Source organism: Mirounga angustirostris, unplaced genomic scaffold (assembly GCF_029215605.1).
Source record: "Mirounga angustirostris isolate CCGP_5_RB_7025 unplaced genomic scaffold, mMirAng1.0.hap1 SCAF_1, whole genome shotgun sequence".
NCBI lineage: Eukaryota > Metazoa > Chordata > Mammalia > Carnivora > Phocidae > Mirounga > Mirounga angustirostris.
Genome location: NW_026991709.1, coordinates 113,667,064 through 113,683,888, shown reverse-complemented (window position 1 = coordinate 113,683,888; position 16,825 = coordinate 113,667,064). Strand labels below are relative to the sequence as shown.

The 16,825-nt window shown below is 36.8% G+C and overlaps 1 pseudogene; it reads right to left on the bottom strand.

Moving 5' to 3' along the window:
• Positions 1–12,244: 12,244 nt before the first annotated feature.
• The window catches only part of LOC123862921 (large ribosomal subunit protein uL11-like), a 71,497-nt pseudogene continuing 66,916 nt past the window's right edge, over positions 12,245–16,825 (bottom strand).

The window sequence follows — 16,825 nt, the reverse complement described above, 5'->3', positions numbered from 1 at the left end:
CCATTTTAATGGTTGAAGTGGGTCAGACCAAGCAGAGACCAAGTTCTGATAACTCCGGGCAAATACCTCAAAAGAGGACACTGATTGGTCACCAGGACATTTCCACTTCGCAAAATTGTACAGGATTTCTCTCTTTTCTGTTATTTGTTTCATCTAAATACAGATTCCGTTGTCACTAACAAATAAATCTTTTTCTTATTTTTATGATGGTTCTTTTGTTCATTTTTATTCAGTTTTTAAAATATTTACTATAAAAGTGTCAGCGTATGACTAATTTTTCATGAATTTTCTATTTGTTTTGAAATATTAAGCCATGTGTTTTCCCTTTCCCTAAGACTGATGTGATTTTCTCGAAATATTTTCCAAGGAAATTTTATGTCCATTTTATAACATTTGATAGTCACCCTACAAAACCGAGGAATCATTCATGTTTTCTGAAAAGGGTTGCATTCAGTTTCTTTAGAAGCTCTAAGAAGGACTAAATGGTAACTAATCAAAGAATTAGAAATAACTGGTCAGTTTATATATTATGCAGATTCCCGTTTTTTGTTTTGTTTTGTTTTGTTTTCCTTTTGTTGCTGTTCTTTGGGTCAATTGGAAAGTGGCGCAACCCAGATCAGTATGGTTTGTACTTGCTAGCTGTTTGGATGAGTCAGTTCAGGCAAGAGGGGTTGCAAAGTATGTTTTAGGACTTTGTTTTGTCATTTTCATGTGTTTCTTATCCTTTTTATAAAAAGTTTTCTTTTGAACAATTTCAAACATATACAAAATTAGAATAATGTAATAAATCTCTATTACCCGACTTGAGCATTTATCAACTCATAGTCAATTTAGTTTATATTTCCACCCACTGTTCTCTCCCAGGATTATTTTGAAACACATCTTAGGCATCGTATTATTTAATATGTAAATATTTGTTACTTACGTATGTTATATGTTATACTTATATGTTACATATACATATGTTAATATGTAGTTAATGTTTGCTACAAAGCAGAGTGGCTTTTTTTTAAGGCAACTGGTATGTTTTTCTGAAACACTGAGCTTTGGGTTTGAGCTTTGGGTTGCTATTCTTGATCTTTTCAACAGTTTTGCTTCCAATACCAGAGCCTTTATTAGCGCTGGAATCAAGGAGCTCTGTAGTTATCAAGAGGAAAAGAATAATTCCGTTGATGATCATCATAATCAATGAAGATGGAAGCTTCACGTGCGAAATCTCACAAATTCCAGAGTCTAGTACTCATAATGGAGTGAGAATAATTCACTCAAAAGTTTCTGATTTGGGGAAAATGTGATGACTAGGAATTCCTTTTATTAAAAAAATCATATGAACTTGAACTGGTATGGAAAAATCATCATACTTGAAAAACTATCACTTAAATGCCTGGAGTTTCAGCTTTATACCACCCAAGGCAATCCCCCAATTATCGATATAATAATAAATGTGAATTTATGCACCGTGATTTAAATGTATTATTTCCTTATCTCATTAAGTTATATGAAATCATATGTTGTGGTTGATTTTTCAAAAGAGAGTACTGATCTTTTAGAGCTCTATACTAAACAATTTATGGATGAAATGATGTGATGTTTGGAATTTGCTTCAAATAACCTTGAATGAGGGGTGGGTATGAATGAGTGTCAGAACCAAGACTTTTATTTCAGGGTAATGGGTGCTTGGGATCATGATAATATTCTCTCTACTTCAGTATATATTTAATTTTTTATTAATAAACTAACAAAAAGAAAAGATAAAAAGTCAGGAAGAACTTCACTAAAGTATCTATCTAACTATCTATCATCTATCTGCAGATAAGTCAAAAGATTTTCATTCAAAATTGTTTGGACTTTAAAATTAAAAAGGTAAAAGTTTACTTCCTTCATCCTGGACTACCCAAGTGTGTACTTGGAAAAGCCAGTGAACCTCTTTCAACATTGGTTTTTACTTATATAAAAATACTTCCTCTGGCTTAAATAAATGCTAATATTTTTCCATGTACCCCTATATATTAGATATCATTTCATAACATCTTGCCAGCAAAAATGTAGCTTAATAATTTAAACTTGCAGTTATTTGAATGTTTGTCATCTAAATGTTCCAACATCTGTTTGTTACTTTCTACTTGTGGTTTTTTTTGTGTGTGTGCATTGATTATGGTAGAACTTCTAGGTATGTGAGGAAAATAATGATAGCTATAGATTTTAAAATGAGATTTTTGCTATAGCATAATTCTGTGCCATCTACTTTTCTGGTGGGAAATATAGGCTCTTGAAGTTCAGGGTTAACTCCCACCTCATTCTTTCTCCTTCCATAACACATCTGCCCTTCAGACTTTATTTCTGGGCCATTCCTGATGGAGGCAGAAAACACAGCATCCTCATAATGTAACTCATTATGGAACTTGGAATTGAATTATAATTTTCAGATTTGAGTTTTTATAGTGGGCCTCTAGTTTTAGCTTATGTTGCCCTTCTCCATTTTCTAACCAGATCTAGAATATTAGGAATAAAAATAAGTAAGCCCTTCAAAGTGCAAAATTATCTACCTTTCAACCTGTCCTGCCCATAGATTGGCATTCTGTCATAGTTTTCTTCCATGTTCTGAATATGCTAGATTTTCCTGCCTGGCACCCAAATCTCCCCAAGGATACAAACCAGCCTAGACAGTACCATGAAACTAGGGCATTAGAAGCATTCTAGTTCTTTCCTCCATGGGGCTAGATCCTGGTCCATACATCTCCAGCATCAGTGGTTCTTATGACAGCACTCAGAAATGATGGCTTTTCTTATCACTGTGTTATGTCTGTTGTAACAGGTCTTTGGTACCAAGCCAAGCTGTGGAAGCCATTCATTGAACTGACTAACCAGCCCCAGCCCAGTCTTTGCAGTCAGGGAAGTTCTCTCTGGACCAGTGTTTTTCAGAGGACTTGAGTCAGAATCATATTTTTAAAGATTTTATTTATTTGACAGAGAGACTGTGAGAGAGAGAGCATAAATGGGGTGAAGGACAGAAGGAGATGCAGACTCCCTGCTGAGCAGGGAACCGGATGCAGGGCTCAGTCCTGGGACTCTGGGATCATGACTTGAGCTGAAGGGAGACACTTACCCGACTGAGCCACCCAGGCGCCCCTTGGGTCAGATTCATTTTGGGGATGTTTATACAAATTCATATTCCTGGGCTTCACTTCATGTCTAAGGAATGAGAATGTATGGGTTAGGGTGTTGATTGGGAATCTACATTTTAACAAAGTGAAGTTTAAAAGTCATTGACTAAAGTCCTAGATTGTGCCCTTGGATTTGAATTTTTCTCTGGGCCCAAAGTTTGTTTCCTTTCTCCTGCTTCTATTGCTGTGATTTTAAGCTTACCGGTGCCTGTGATTTCTAGGGTGTGGACTTTCATAGAGATTCCAAAAACGAAAAGCGAACAACAACAACAACCTTGGACAGATTCTTAGCAAACAAGGCTGATGGTCTCAAACATACTACTTGTCTTACCACCATTACCCTTACTGTAATCACTGTCTTCTTTTTTTTTTTTTTAAAGATTTTATTTATTTATTTGAGAGAGAGAGTGAGAGAGAGAAAGAGCACAAGAGGGGGGAGGGGGAGAGGGAGAAGCAGACTCCCTGCTGAGCAGGGAGCCCGAAGCGGGACTCGAACCCGGGACTCCAGGATCATGACCTGAGCCGAAGGCAGTCGCTTAACCAACTGAGCCACCCAGGCGCCCCTCACTGTCTTCTTCTTGATCTAGCATTAGAGTAAGAACATGTACATGATATTAATAATGATAATGTGCATGAGAGTGCCTTTTAAAAACTTAAAAAGCACCTTATAAATGCCATGTATTATTCAACACTCAGTTAAGGAACTCATAGTCTATTTGGGGGCACTGTACAACCTGCCTCTTGAATGTAGTACAAAGAAAATGAAGAACATATTTTCTGCTCAGGCGAAGCCCATAATGAGGATAACATGTGCACATAATGTTACAGGAAAACAATTGGAAAGCAACATATCTGATTTATATCCCAAACATACTCTTTAGTGATATAATTCTGAGTGCCCTGGGAGATATAGGATAACTATTTGTTTACGTACCAACCATTGTATCTGTTGGTGTATCTATGACTCTATATATTCATCTCTATCAAATATCTGCTATTCATCATTCTATTTTTATCTATCTTTATTTATTATTTATTTATTTATTTTTTATTTTTACCTATCTTTAAAGTAAATGTGATGTAGTTAGAATGTAAACTCCATGAGGGTAAGCATTTTGATCTGTTTTGACTGACTGTCCTAATGGTTGACTGAATGAAATTAATTAGAAAAGATTTCCAAAAAGTGATGAGTGTAAGGGAGATCTTACAGGTGCCCACCTGTTGGTTGGCAATGGTTGTGTAGAGGAAGGACTGCACGACATAATATAAAATTGGCTTAGTGGTGAATGTCTCCATATTTGACATTTCCAGTCTGCCTACTATGGACCAACTCAGTAACCAATGACTTGGGGTGATTGTAACGGTGATTTTTCTGTCCCAGGAGAGGGACTCCTCCCCTCTTAGATCTGAATCTGTTGTGAAGTGGAACTAAATTCTTTTTGTGGATATAAACATGTAAGTTTTTTTGTTTGTTTTGTTAGTTTTGGGGGGTTTTGTTGGGATTTTGGAATTGAACATTTTCTTCCTTTAGGAATTGTGTCTGTTTGTATACACAAATACATTGGACAGTAGCATACATTTGCCAAATCTGAATAGTTGTGGTTTAATTGTAGTGAAGCCTCTTTTGCAATTTCATTTTCTAGTCTATATAAGGAAAGGTAGAAAGATTTTCCCTCGTGGAAACTAATAAGTGAGGATAGTCAAAGTTGAACAAGCTACTGATTATAAGCAGCTTGCACCCAATCAGGATTCTAAATACACCTGGAAATATAATTTGTTAGTCTTTTTTATCTAGATGCTATGTGAAATTTTAATTGTTCAAAAATCATTTACACATATAGCAATGTAGTTTGTTGTCTAATACTGAAGAGCAGTGATACCATGTGTGGGCATATATTTTAAAACTGCAATTTTCAACCTTTCAGTCACTCATTTAACAAATATTTATTAAATGGCTTCTGAGTCTCAGGCCTTCTTCTAAGTTCTGGAGATGCAGTGATAAGTCAAAGTTCCTCATGGAGCTTACATTCTAGTGGGGGGTGGGGTGGGTAGTGACAACAGTTAAGATGGAAGGAATACATACAAAAGGGAACTTCAGATAGTCATAAGCGCTATGCTTAAACTAAACCAGTGTAGTGCGATAGGGAGGCCTTGAGGGGTGGAGAGGTTAGTGAAATCAGTGGCCTTTCTGAGGAGCTGAAATTTAAGCTGAGACCTAAATGATGTGAAGGAACCAGTCATGAGAAGGACAAGGGGAAGGGCATACTGACTAAGGAAAGACAAAAGCTAAAGGTGCTGGAGTGGGAATTAATTTGGCATGTTAATTAAACTGTTTCTTTACTCTTCTACACAAGTAGTCTTCTCTACCTGTTTTGTGCCAGGTGCAACATATTCTAAGGTGCTAGGGAAATGGTGAGGAACAAAACAGACATCTTGGATTCTAGAGCCCATGGAACCATATTCTAGTGAAAAAGAAAGACAAACAACAGGAAAAGTATCAGAAAATAATAAATGAAATAATACTAAGTGAGATGGAACAGTGTAATATATGCTGTTTTTGTGGATGCCTTAACTTGAGGGACCAGAAAATGCCTTTCTGAGTCAGTGACTGGTATGATAAGAGGCTCACACTTGTGTCACATACCCCCTTCGGGTATTTCAAATTATGTGTTGGGACATAACAAAACAGGCTGATGATAATTTGTGACTCTTGTTGGTCTACCTGTAACCCCACCATTTTCTCTTCTGCTAATGTGGGAATGCAAGGAACTGTAACAAGTTTATAAAAAAGGGAAAAAAAATCATAAATTTATGTACTTTATTAGTAATAGCAAATTACATGAAACTCTCCTGACCAAGGATTTGGGATATTTGGGATATTTGGGATATTTGGGATATTTGGGATATTCAGGCTGAAAACAGCTGTTTTAATTGATGGGAATGTATGGCAGAATTAAGGAGTTTTTGCTGAATAAATATTAGAGAATAGCTTTAACAGTGATGAAACTTAAATAATGAGGGTATGCAAATTAATAAGATTTGAGCAATCCTGCAACAGTAAGAATCAGCCTTGGTCTTAGCCTTCTTATACTTTTTAATTAAAAGCAGTGGATTCACCATTGAGCACATTTTCTTATATTTTACAATTTTTCCAGTGTTGGGATATTGTCTTAGTTGGTATTTAAGTCAGGATTCAAACATCACAGGGAATAGAATTCTATTTAAAGTTGTTCATTTAAAAGAGTGTTTATTGATAGGAAAGAACATGGACAGGAAACAAAGTGTAGTTTCTGCATGTGGGTGGACAATGAAAAGTAGGAGGCCACATGCATCTCTGTCTCTACATATCTGGTCCATCTAGTCTCCTGATTCTCTTTTTTTGCATAAGCTTTCTTTCCTTAGTTATGGTTCCTATGTCTCTTCCAAAATTCACTTTACATATGGTATTGTTTGACATTGGTCTCAAATTCCACAAGGCCTATAGTTCCACTTTTCACAGTTCTCTGACTGGCTTAGTCTCGCAATGACCAATTTCAATTTCCTAGGAGAGATAATTTGATTTTCCCAGTTTAAATTAGATCTGTACACTGGTCCAAGCAGCTGTAGCTGGAGCAGGGGTGTACAAGCTAGGGGCTACACAGTATGTACTTGTGATATGTTATGTTATAATTAACAAATAATCTCCCATTATATAAAAATAATGACTATATCACATTTAAAAACTTGAAACAATACTTAAGGATAAAGTGTCATTTTGATAACCTCTTCCACCCACACCACACATATCATGATTCCATTTACCCTCTCCCTACTTATACTCTCTCTAGAGCTAAATGTGGTTTAGAGATATACACACATATACATATTCCATGGAAAATATATAGTATTATATAAATTCATTTCTCCATTTAACAAATATTAATTAAAAGCACTGGAGATTTAGCATTGAATAAAATGAACAAAAATTGTTGCCCTCATGGAGTTTACCTTCCAGGGGGACAGACAGACATAAAAGTAGCTAAATAAGTGTGTTGTATGGTACTTGGGAAGATCATGAGTGCTATGCAGAAAAAATAGATCCTGAAGATAGTAGGAAATAAGTGGTCAGAGAATAGACCAATTTGAAGGTGACATTTGAGCCAAAACTTATAAGAGGCCATCTAGAGAAAAGACATTATAAGCATAGGGAACAGCAGGTGGCTGCATGTTCAAAGAACATGAAGAAATTCTGTGAGTCTGAAGCAGAATGAACAAGGAGGAGAAGAGTAGGAGAGGTCAGAGTAACTAACGGATTCTGGGAGCTGGGGAGGAGTTGGGACTACTCACTCAGGTTCTTGTTAACAAGTTTAAGGCCTTTACTTTTGTTTTCTGTGAGGCAGAAGACACTGTAAGGTCTTGAGCAAAGTAACTTGATCTGACATTTTGAGTGGATCATTATGGCTTTGGAGTTGAGACTAGACTGAAGGAGGCTGGCAGCAGTCAGATGTTAGGCTATGACTGTGATTCAGGCAAGAGATCATAGTGATTTGGACAAGAGAGTAGCAAAGAAAGTGGCAAGTTGTCAAGATCTGGATTGATTCTGAAGGTAGAGCCAATAGAGGTTTCTTCTGGATTAGATGTTGACGTGAGAGAAAGAAGTCAAGGTTGACAACAAGTTTGACCTTGAATAATTGGAAAAGGTACAGGTTTCATTAACTGTGATAAAGAAGATTGTGGAAGGGGAAGTTTTTTAGGGTGTGTGTGTTGGGGGGTAGAAATCAAGAACTCAGTTTTGGGAATGTTAGGTTAAATATGCCTTTAGACTTTTGTGTGGGGGCACCTGGGTGGCTCAGTTGATTAAGCGTCTGCCTTCAGATCTGGTCATGATCCCAGAGTCCCAGGATCGAGCCCCGCGTAGGGCTCCCTGCTCAGCGGGGAGCCTACTTCTCCCTCTGTCCCTCACCCTGTTCGTGCTCTCTCTCACTCTCTCTCTCTCTCAAATAAATAAAAATCATAAAAAAAGAAAAAAGTAGACATTTGTGTGGAGTGGCTGAGTAGGCAGTTGGATTGGAGTAACAGGATAGTGATGGTGTTTAAAGCCTTGAGACTGAATGAGACCACCAAAAAAAAAAAGAAGTTAAAGAAAGAAGGAAGAGGTATGAGGCTCAAGTTGGCCTCTCCAAAATTTAGAAGATGTAGAGATATGGAATAACTAGCAAAGGAGATAGAGAAGCATTGAGTGAGAGAGGACACCAGGAGAGGTGGTGTCCCAAAAGCCATGTGAAGAAAGTGTTTCAAGAAGGAAGGCTGTGATAAGTTGTGTCAAATATAATGGCAGGTCAAGTCAGATGGGGACAGAGAAGTGACCATTTAATTCAGTATCAGAAGCTATTAGTGATTTGACATGAACACTCAGGGGGTTTGTGATGGTAGAGATAACTATCTCTTCAGAGTGGTTTTGAAGGAGACAATAGGAGGAGAGGTATATAATATATATATTATAATGGGTATATAGGTGAATGAAATGGTAATATGTATTTGGCAACTTTTTTATGGAGCAGTATGTACTAGGGATTCATACTCTTCTTTGTAGCTCTATATCTTTTCTCCTAATCATTGCATAATTTTTGACTATATGAATGACCACAAGTGTTTAAGATAGTTTCCTAAATAGGTCTTAACTCTTTCATTTTAGTACCAAGAATATCAATAATCCCTACTCTAAAACACTGATACAGATGAAATGTTCAGTGGAAATTCATAGATAGTAGGAGAGGCCAAACCATGTAGGGACAAGAGTTGACATAAGCCTGGCTGCAGTGGGGATTTCATAATGGAAACCAGGAGGAAATAAAATCCCCCAAACTGTTCTCTGATTACTCTCTTCCTTGGAGTAGGGCCAACACTAAGCAGGCAAACACAGTTTTTTGTTTCACAAGAGATACCAGTGACGGCCATCGGTAATTTTACCAGTAATATTTTTTTCAAAACATGGAAGTTTGTATAAGTTGATTATGAAACTAACTATAGCTCTCCATTATTCTTTGTGACAAGGAGTGGAAGCTTTTTTAGTTGTCGTTTGGGTACCAATCTTTAGGCTGAACATTCTTGCTTTCTGATGCTATTCTCTCTACTCTCAAAACGACTCATCCTGTTTTGGAATGCTTTGTAGCTAGAAACCCCTTTTAGTTCCAACTCTCTCTTATGAAGACAGGAGCTGTTTCTTCCCAACCTCCCACATTGCACAGCTGTTTATGAGGCTTGTAATTAATGAAGATTTGCTAATAATCACACACGCAGTGATGTTCTGGGCTTGTTGAAAGAAATAGGGTGGGCAACAGTCATTGGGCTGGGGCCTGTAACTGTGCATTTCATCAGTAGGCTGTCGATTGGCTGTTGTCTTTTTTAGTAAGAGAATTTCTGGGAGTCCTACTCACATAGTTCTGGCTGAATTACTTCGGGAAATAGGAAATGATCTGAAAGAAGAAATGTTAAAGAGGAATTTTCTAAATAGAATTAACTTTGGGGCACCTGGGTGGCTTAGTCGTTAAGCATCTGCCTTCAGCTTCTCCCCCTCCCACTCCCCCTGCTTGTGTTCTCTCTCTTGCTGTCTCTCTCTCTGTCAAATAAATAAATAAAATCTTAAAATAAATAAATAAATAAATAAATAGAATTAACTTCTTCTGTTAGGTTTATTTAAAAGTCTATAAATCTTGGGGCACCTGGATGGCTCAGTTAGTTAAGCTTGAGCTGACTCTTGATTTCAGTTCAGGTCTTAATCTCAGGGTCTTAAGTTCAGGCCCTGCAGTGAGCTCTGCGCTGGGTGTGGAGCCTACTTAAAAAAAAAAAAAAAAAAAAAGTCTACAAATTTTCAGGAATTTCCAGATTAATTGTCTGGGTTTGTTGATTTCTATTTTCAGTTGCTTATAAAATGACAGATTTTGCAGGCAACCTCACTTTCATTGTTCTAATGAAGGGAGCTTGATCTAGTCCAAAAGTTGAAAAGTCAAGTATCTTGTAGGAGCCAAAGAAGAAACCAAGCAAAAAGCAGCTCAGAATTAGAAATCACTAGGGAGAAGTGAGGACTGTGGTGGACTTGTTGCCACATGAGAATGTCTTCCTTGTCTTAACACTCATCAAGTTTTTCAGGAGAAGTTAGAAATCTGGATTTTTACATGACATCTTTCAGCTTGGAAATATTGGCAATGAACTCAAAGTTTTAAGAAAAGCAATCTGTAACCCAATATATTGCAGGCCAAAGCAAACACATCTGCAGGCTGGATCCAACCCCAGGCCACCAGTTTGCAACTTCTGGTCCAGAAGGATCAGTGGCTAGGCAAGGCTTTGGGACAGTGGTTGCTAATGATCCAAATGTTTGCAGTTACAAGTTGTTCTCTCTTTTTTGTTTTTGTAGCAAATTTTAAATCACATTAGCCTGATACTTGAAACCTGCTGGTTCAAAGTAGAGTGATCATATATCTTGGACTGCCCAAGACAGCACTAGCTTAGGACTGTAGCAGTTATAATTATTAATGCTATGTTTTTTCATACCCAACATTATATGGACAACTCAAGTGTCTCTTTTGTCCCCACACCTCATTTTTCACTTATTCCTTCTTCTTCTTTTTTAAGTAGGCTCCACACTCAACGTGGGGCTCAAACTCACAACCCTGAGATCAAGAGTCACTTGTTCTTCTGACTGAGCCACCCAGGCCTCCCTCACTTATTTTTTAATTTGTTTCTTTTTACAAAAGCTATCGTGGTGCATTTTAAATATATACAAAAACTAGACAAATATTATCATAAACCTCCATGTAGCCATCGTCCAGTTTCAGCACTTATCAACTAATGGCCACATGTTTCTTCCATACCCTCACCTGCTTCCTATTCCTGTATTATTTTGAAGAAAATTCCAGATTTCATATCATTTCATCCATAATATCTTATGCCCTTTACGTCAGTGTTATTTAAGTACCAGTCTACCACTAAACATTTAGATTATAACCCATTTTGTTTTAAATTGTCCTTACTTTTTCCCAATACCTTGACTTCTTTGTAGCCTTTCTTTCTCCACTGTCCATTGTGAGTCTGTCCTTTTGTTCCTGAGTACTAGTACTAAGATACTTCATTAGCATTTCTCAAAAACTTTTCAAGAGTCATTGAATATTATTGCTGCTTGGAAGGATACCAGTATTTATGTCTAAAATTAATTTATTCTTATATTTATTATTAAAAATAAAAGATAATTTTGAAACTTATTTTTTTCTAGTCCTTCAACCTCATCCATCTTTTCAAATGTTGACTTGCTCTGCCTTGAATGATTTTTGGTAAATTTATCTCATTGCCTTGTTACAAAGTAAGAAGATGCTTGCCAGATTCCAGTTCTATGAAGATCTCTGTTGTCTATTATAAACTAATCTTGGGGCCTAATTTCAAGATTTGTTTGACATTTTTGGTGAAAATGTGTATTCTGGTAACTATGTCCTTTGAAAAATTTCATGAATTGCAAATAATAAGAGAGAGAGTAGGCATGATTGTTAAACTTTGATAACTTTATTAAAGACTCAAAATACTTTTATTATATTAGAATTTTTTTATAGTTTAAATATTTTGGATTAATACTTATGAATGCACCTTATATAATTCACATACATATAATTTGATAATATAAATAATTGATTCCTCGAACATGCTTGTTTTGTTAATTTGCATTTCATATTTGGAAACCTTGAATAAAAATGCATTACATTTTTACTCCTTTTTGCCTTCCTTCTGTGTTCTATTTGTATTTTTCTTTTTTTTCTTTCTTTATTATTATTATTTTTGGTTGTCAAATGATCCTTTATTGAAATATTTTCCTTTGTGGGGTATCTGGGTGGCTCAGTTGGTTAAGCCTCCAACTCTTGATTTTGGCTCAGGTCATGATCTCAGGGTTGTAAGATCCAGTCCCTGTCGGGCTCCACACTCAGCGGGGAGTCTGCTCCTCTCCCTCTCCTTCTGCCCTCCCTCCCTCTCATGCACACTCTCATAAATAAATAAATAAATAAATAAATAAATAAATAAATAAATCTTAAAAAAATATATATTTTCCCTTGTTGTTCTTACCCAGCTGGGCATTCCACTGCACCACTATTGATGTCATCTATGATGTCATGAAGGTGTTGGCCATCAACACTGCAGCCCACAGACTGGGCAGTCCCCAGGATCTCTTTAATAGTTCCAGATAGTTCTCTGGCTAAAGATCGGTGTCCCATCTGTCCAGCAATGTTGGCAATCTTATCAAAACTGACATTTCTACTGTGCTTAATGTTTTCCTGCTTCTTTCTGTCTCTTGGCAATTCCTTGAGGGCTTTGATACTCAGGGCAGAGAGAGGAAGGTACCACTTCAATCTGGGCCTGTCTGTTCTGAATGGTCAGTTTCACTGCAATCCTCAGATCCTTCCAATCATCAGTTGCCTTGGCGATGTCATCACCAACCTTTTTCGGAGATAGACTCAGGGGACTGATCCTCAGGGCTAAGGCAGTCATGGCACCCACATCCCCACCGGTCACCTCAAATATACGAATTTGATCTTGTTGGGGTCCTACTTAAGTGGAGTGGTGGAGGTGGCTGGTGTCAGATGAACCCGGATTCAGGATGACTGAAGACAGTTGTGCCTTCCTCTCCTCTGAGCCAAAAACCAAACCAAAAGCCTATGATTTTTTAAATAACATGCTAACATTTTCTCTTTGAGTTTTATATTTTTAAATGTTTTTGTATGTTGGTAATCCCAAGCTGCATTTTTTAAGGGGGGAGGGGCAGAAGGAGAGGAGGGAGAAACTCTTAAGCAGGCTCCACACCCAGCATAGAGCCCCATGAGGACTCCATCTCAGGACCCTGAGATCATGACCCTGAGTCGAAATCGAGAGTCAGAGGCTTAATGGACTGAGCTACCCAGGCATCCCCCATCTGCATTATTTTCCCATATTCAATCTTTATGTGTAGAGTACCAGTTGCTCTACATTCTCATATGGCACATAATTATTCTTATTTTCTTACTTAATATAATTTTTCAAATGCTTTGTCATCTTCATAGTTAATCTTTATATTTTGAAGTATATATAATAAATATATATTTAATTGAAAAGATGTTAGAAGGTAAAGGAATTATTCTTTTTCTATTATTTATACAAGTATCTGTAGCCTTACTGTACATACAAATTTTCTGATTAGAACTGGGTGGGCCTGGGTTAAATTTAGAAACAAGTAAAGATTTTGGGACACCTGGGTGGCTCAGTCAGTTAAGCATCTGACTATTGATTTCGGCTTGGGTCATGATCTCAGGGTTGTGAGATTGAGCCTCGTTTAGGGCTCTTCACTGGGCATGGAGCCTGCTTAAGATTCTCTATCCCTTTCCCTCCTCTCCCCCTCTCTAAAAAACAAAAAACAAGTAAAGATTTTGCTTTAAATCTCCTCTTTCCTGGGCGCCTGGGTGGCTCAGTTGGTTAAGCGACTGCCTTCAGCTCAGGTCATGATCCTGGAGTCCCGGGATCGAGTCTCACGTCGGGCTCCCTGCTCAGCAGGGAGTCTGCCTCTCTCTCTGACCCTCCCCCCTCTCATGCTCTCTATCTCATTCTCTCTCTCAAATAAATAAATAAAATCTTTAAAAAAAAATAAATCTCCTCTTTCCTTTTGAAATCTATCTCTGCTTTCTGTGCCTTATCATTCCAAGATGGCCTGTCATTATAGAAGTCACACCTCTACCTTAGTTTTTCATCATGTTTTTTATACCCTAAACTTCTGATTTTTTAAAAAAGATTTTATTTATTTATTTGACAGAGAAAGAGAGAGAGCACAAGCGGGGAGAGTGGCAGGTGGAGGGAGAGGGAGAAGCAGGCTCCCGCAGAGCAGGGGGAGCCCGATGTGGGACTCAATTCCAGGACCCCATGATCATGATCTGAGCCAAAGGCAGTTGCTTAACCAACTGAGCCACCCAGGTGCCCCAAACTTCTGATTTTGTATTTAACGTGGTAATGCCTTCTGTGGTAGAGCTTGCCAGTCAAATATATAAATGCTTCTTAATCAGGCCTTGTTTGAAGACTTATTCCTTCTACTGATAAGGTTAGCTCTGATAATATATTTTGTTGTTTCTAGGTTTTCTTTGACTTTTGCAGATATCTAATTTCCATCCTGCAAAGAGTACATGAGAGGGCAAAGCATGGTGTGTGTATACGTGTGTATATGAATGTGTGTACCAACATGTGTTTTATTGCCCTGAAAGAACAGGTATCTCACTCCAATAGCTTCACAGTATTATGGAATAGGATGAGTTGGGGAGGAGTTTCCAACTTTTCCAACTAAGTTCTATAGTCCTTGTAAATCCCCTTCTTTGCCTGGCTGGGTAGACAAAGTGTGAGCCTGAAGTGCTTCACTGCCTGAGTGACCTTTCATTCTCCCAGGTGGCTGGGATTAGATACTGCAGTCCTCAAACACTCAATCACAGTTCTTAGTCACAGACTAGGTCACAGCCAAGCAGTCAGCCTCAGGGGATGGTCATGTTCAAGTTCAGCTCATTAGTATCGACTCAGGCCATGTCTTTTGTTTCTGTTCTCACGATTATGTCAGGAACATGCAGAATTTAGGCTGCTTTAAAAAATTTAATCACATCTCCTCAAGTTTTTGACTGTGAAGCAGCTACAGAGGAATGGGCTTTGCAGTAAAACAGACCCATGTGTACAGGTATTTCCTTCCTTTTCTCTCTTTTTTTCATTTGTTTAATTTATCACTGGAAAGGATATAAAAGAGCATGATAAAATTTCAAAAAATTTAAGAGTATGCAATGGAAAGTAAGTAGTCCCTTTCATGTCTCTAAACTCCTTTCCCAAAGACAGCCATAGCTAGCATTTTATGTATCCCTTCATAAATTTTCTATTAATAATCAAACATGTATTTATACCCCTTAATTTAAACTCTTCTAAAGAGCTCAGGTGTTTCTGGCATATTTTCACTTAAAATGTGCCTTGAATGTTGTTCCTGAACAGCACATAGAGATCTACTTAATCCTTTTAAAAGACTATGTTTAGTTACATAGTGTTCTATTGTATGCCTGTAAATACTTTATTGAACCCATCCTCTATGGAGGGACCTTAAGTTATTTCCAGTTAAAAATATTTAAAAAAAAATTAAAAATGGTACTACAGTGAACATTCGCAGAGATATATGAGGGTAATTATTGGAGACATCCTTAAAGTGGATTACTGTGTCTAAGCATTTAAATTTTGATAGTTATTGTCAAGTAGTCCTTCAGTGAAGCTGTATCAACTTACCTTCCCACTAACATTTGAAAGTGCCTGCTTTCAGACTCTATACTATTAAACTTTTTGATCTTTGCCTACAAATTCAATTTTCTTCAATAAATAGGAAGCAAATAATCTCTCTTCTTTTCTCCATTTCTCTGCCGTCTTTAATTTTCCTGTTTTTATCACAAAATTGGATATTTAAGGTTATAACTTATTAGGGTTAATCATAAATTTCAAATATTAACTATGTAATCACTCCTTATAAGGGAGAAAGAGGTGTTTCTCTGGGCCTACATTCAATTTCCATGCTTCAGTCCCTCTTTGCTTTAACTCTGCCCACATGCTGATATATGGCAGTGTTAATTGGACATTCTGCTTTTTTGAATCTCATGTAGAATGTACATCCAACTCATTTACCACAAAATTAAAAAAAATGAAGAGAGTGAATACAGCCATTAGAGTTGTTGTGAATAATTTGAGTTAAATGTAAATGCAGAAAGAAAATAAGAAAACTCCTATTAAGTACACCTTGCCCTCCTCAATGGAGTACAATACAGATTTACAATGTTAATTATTTCCACCACCTATCTATTTAAAAGCTGTAAGATTGAAATATGAATATGTCGGGCATTTAAATACTAACTTATTAAAAACCTGTACTTTATTAAAATATCATTGTGCATATTTTAAAGTTAAAACTCTGCACTCTGTAGACGTAGAGGTAAAATTCCCATTTATTGTCCGCTGAATGTGAGGGAAATTGGATTTGTCAGGAAGCTGATTGATATCTCGAAGTGTTTTGTTTTCAGTGACTGGCACTGCCTAGTTACAACCATCTATCATCTAACAGGTAATTAGTCAGATTTCTCATCATGAGCCTTCAATCCTGCTGTTTTATTATTGAAATACCACAAACCAGTAGGCAATTTGAATGCAGATAAAATTCTCTGTCATGGTCTTAAGGACAAAGACAACATTTTGCAATTCAGCAGTAGTGATTTTGAATAAAAGTCCCCGAAATGTAAGTTTGGGTCTTATAAGAAAATAAATATAAAAAATTTAATTTGATACCACATTTGTCCCTTACAGTAACAACTGAGACATTTGTTGTTTACAAAGCAATCCAGTGTTCTAATATGAACTTACTTTATTATAATAATTTATAAGTAGAAAGTTAAGTGAAAGAACGTTGATAGCATGAAAAATAAAGTTAGACAAAATAAATGAACTAAGTCTTGAATAGCTTTCATTCATTTTTCAAACTATTTTAAGATGGTGGATAAAAGTAGTCTGTAATTAGTAGTAGCTAATAATATGAAAAGTTTACTCCTTTCAATTATTTTTCATAAGAAAGTTTAGAAATTAAAATAATTAGGAATTTTAAAGATGAATTATTTGATCAC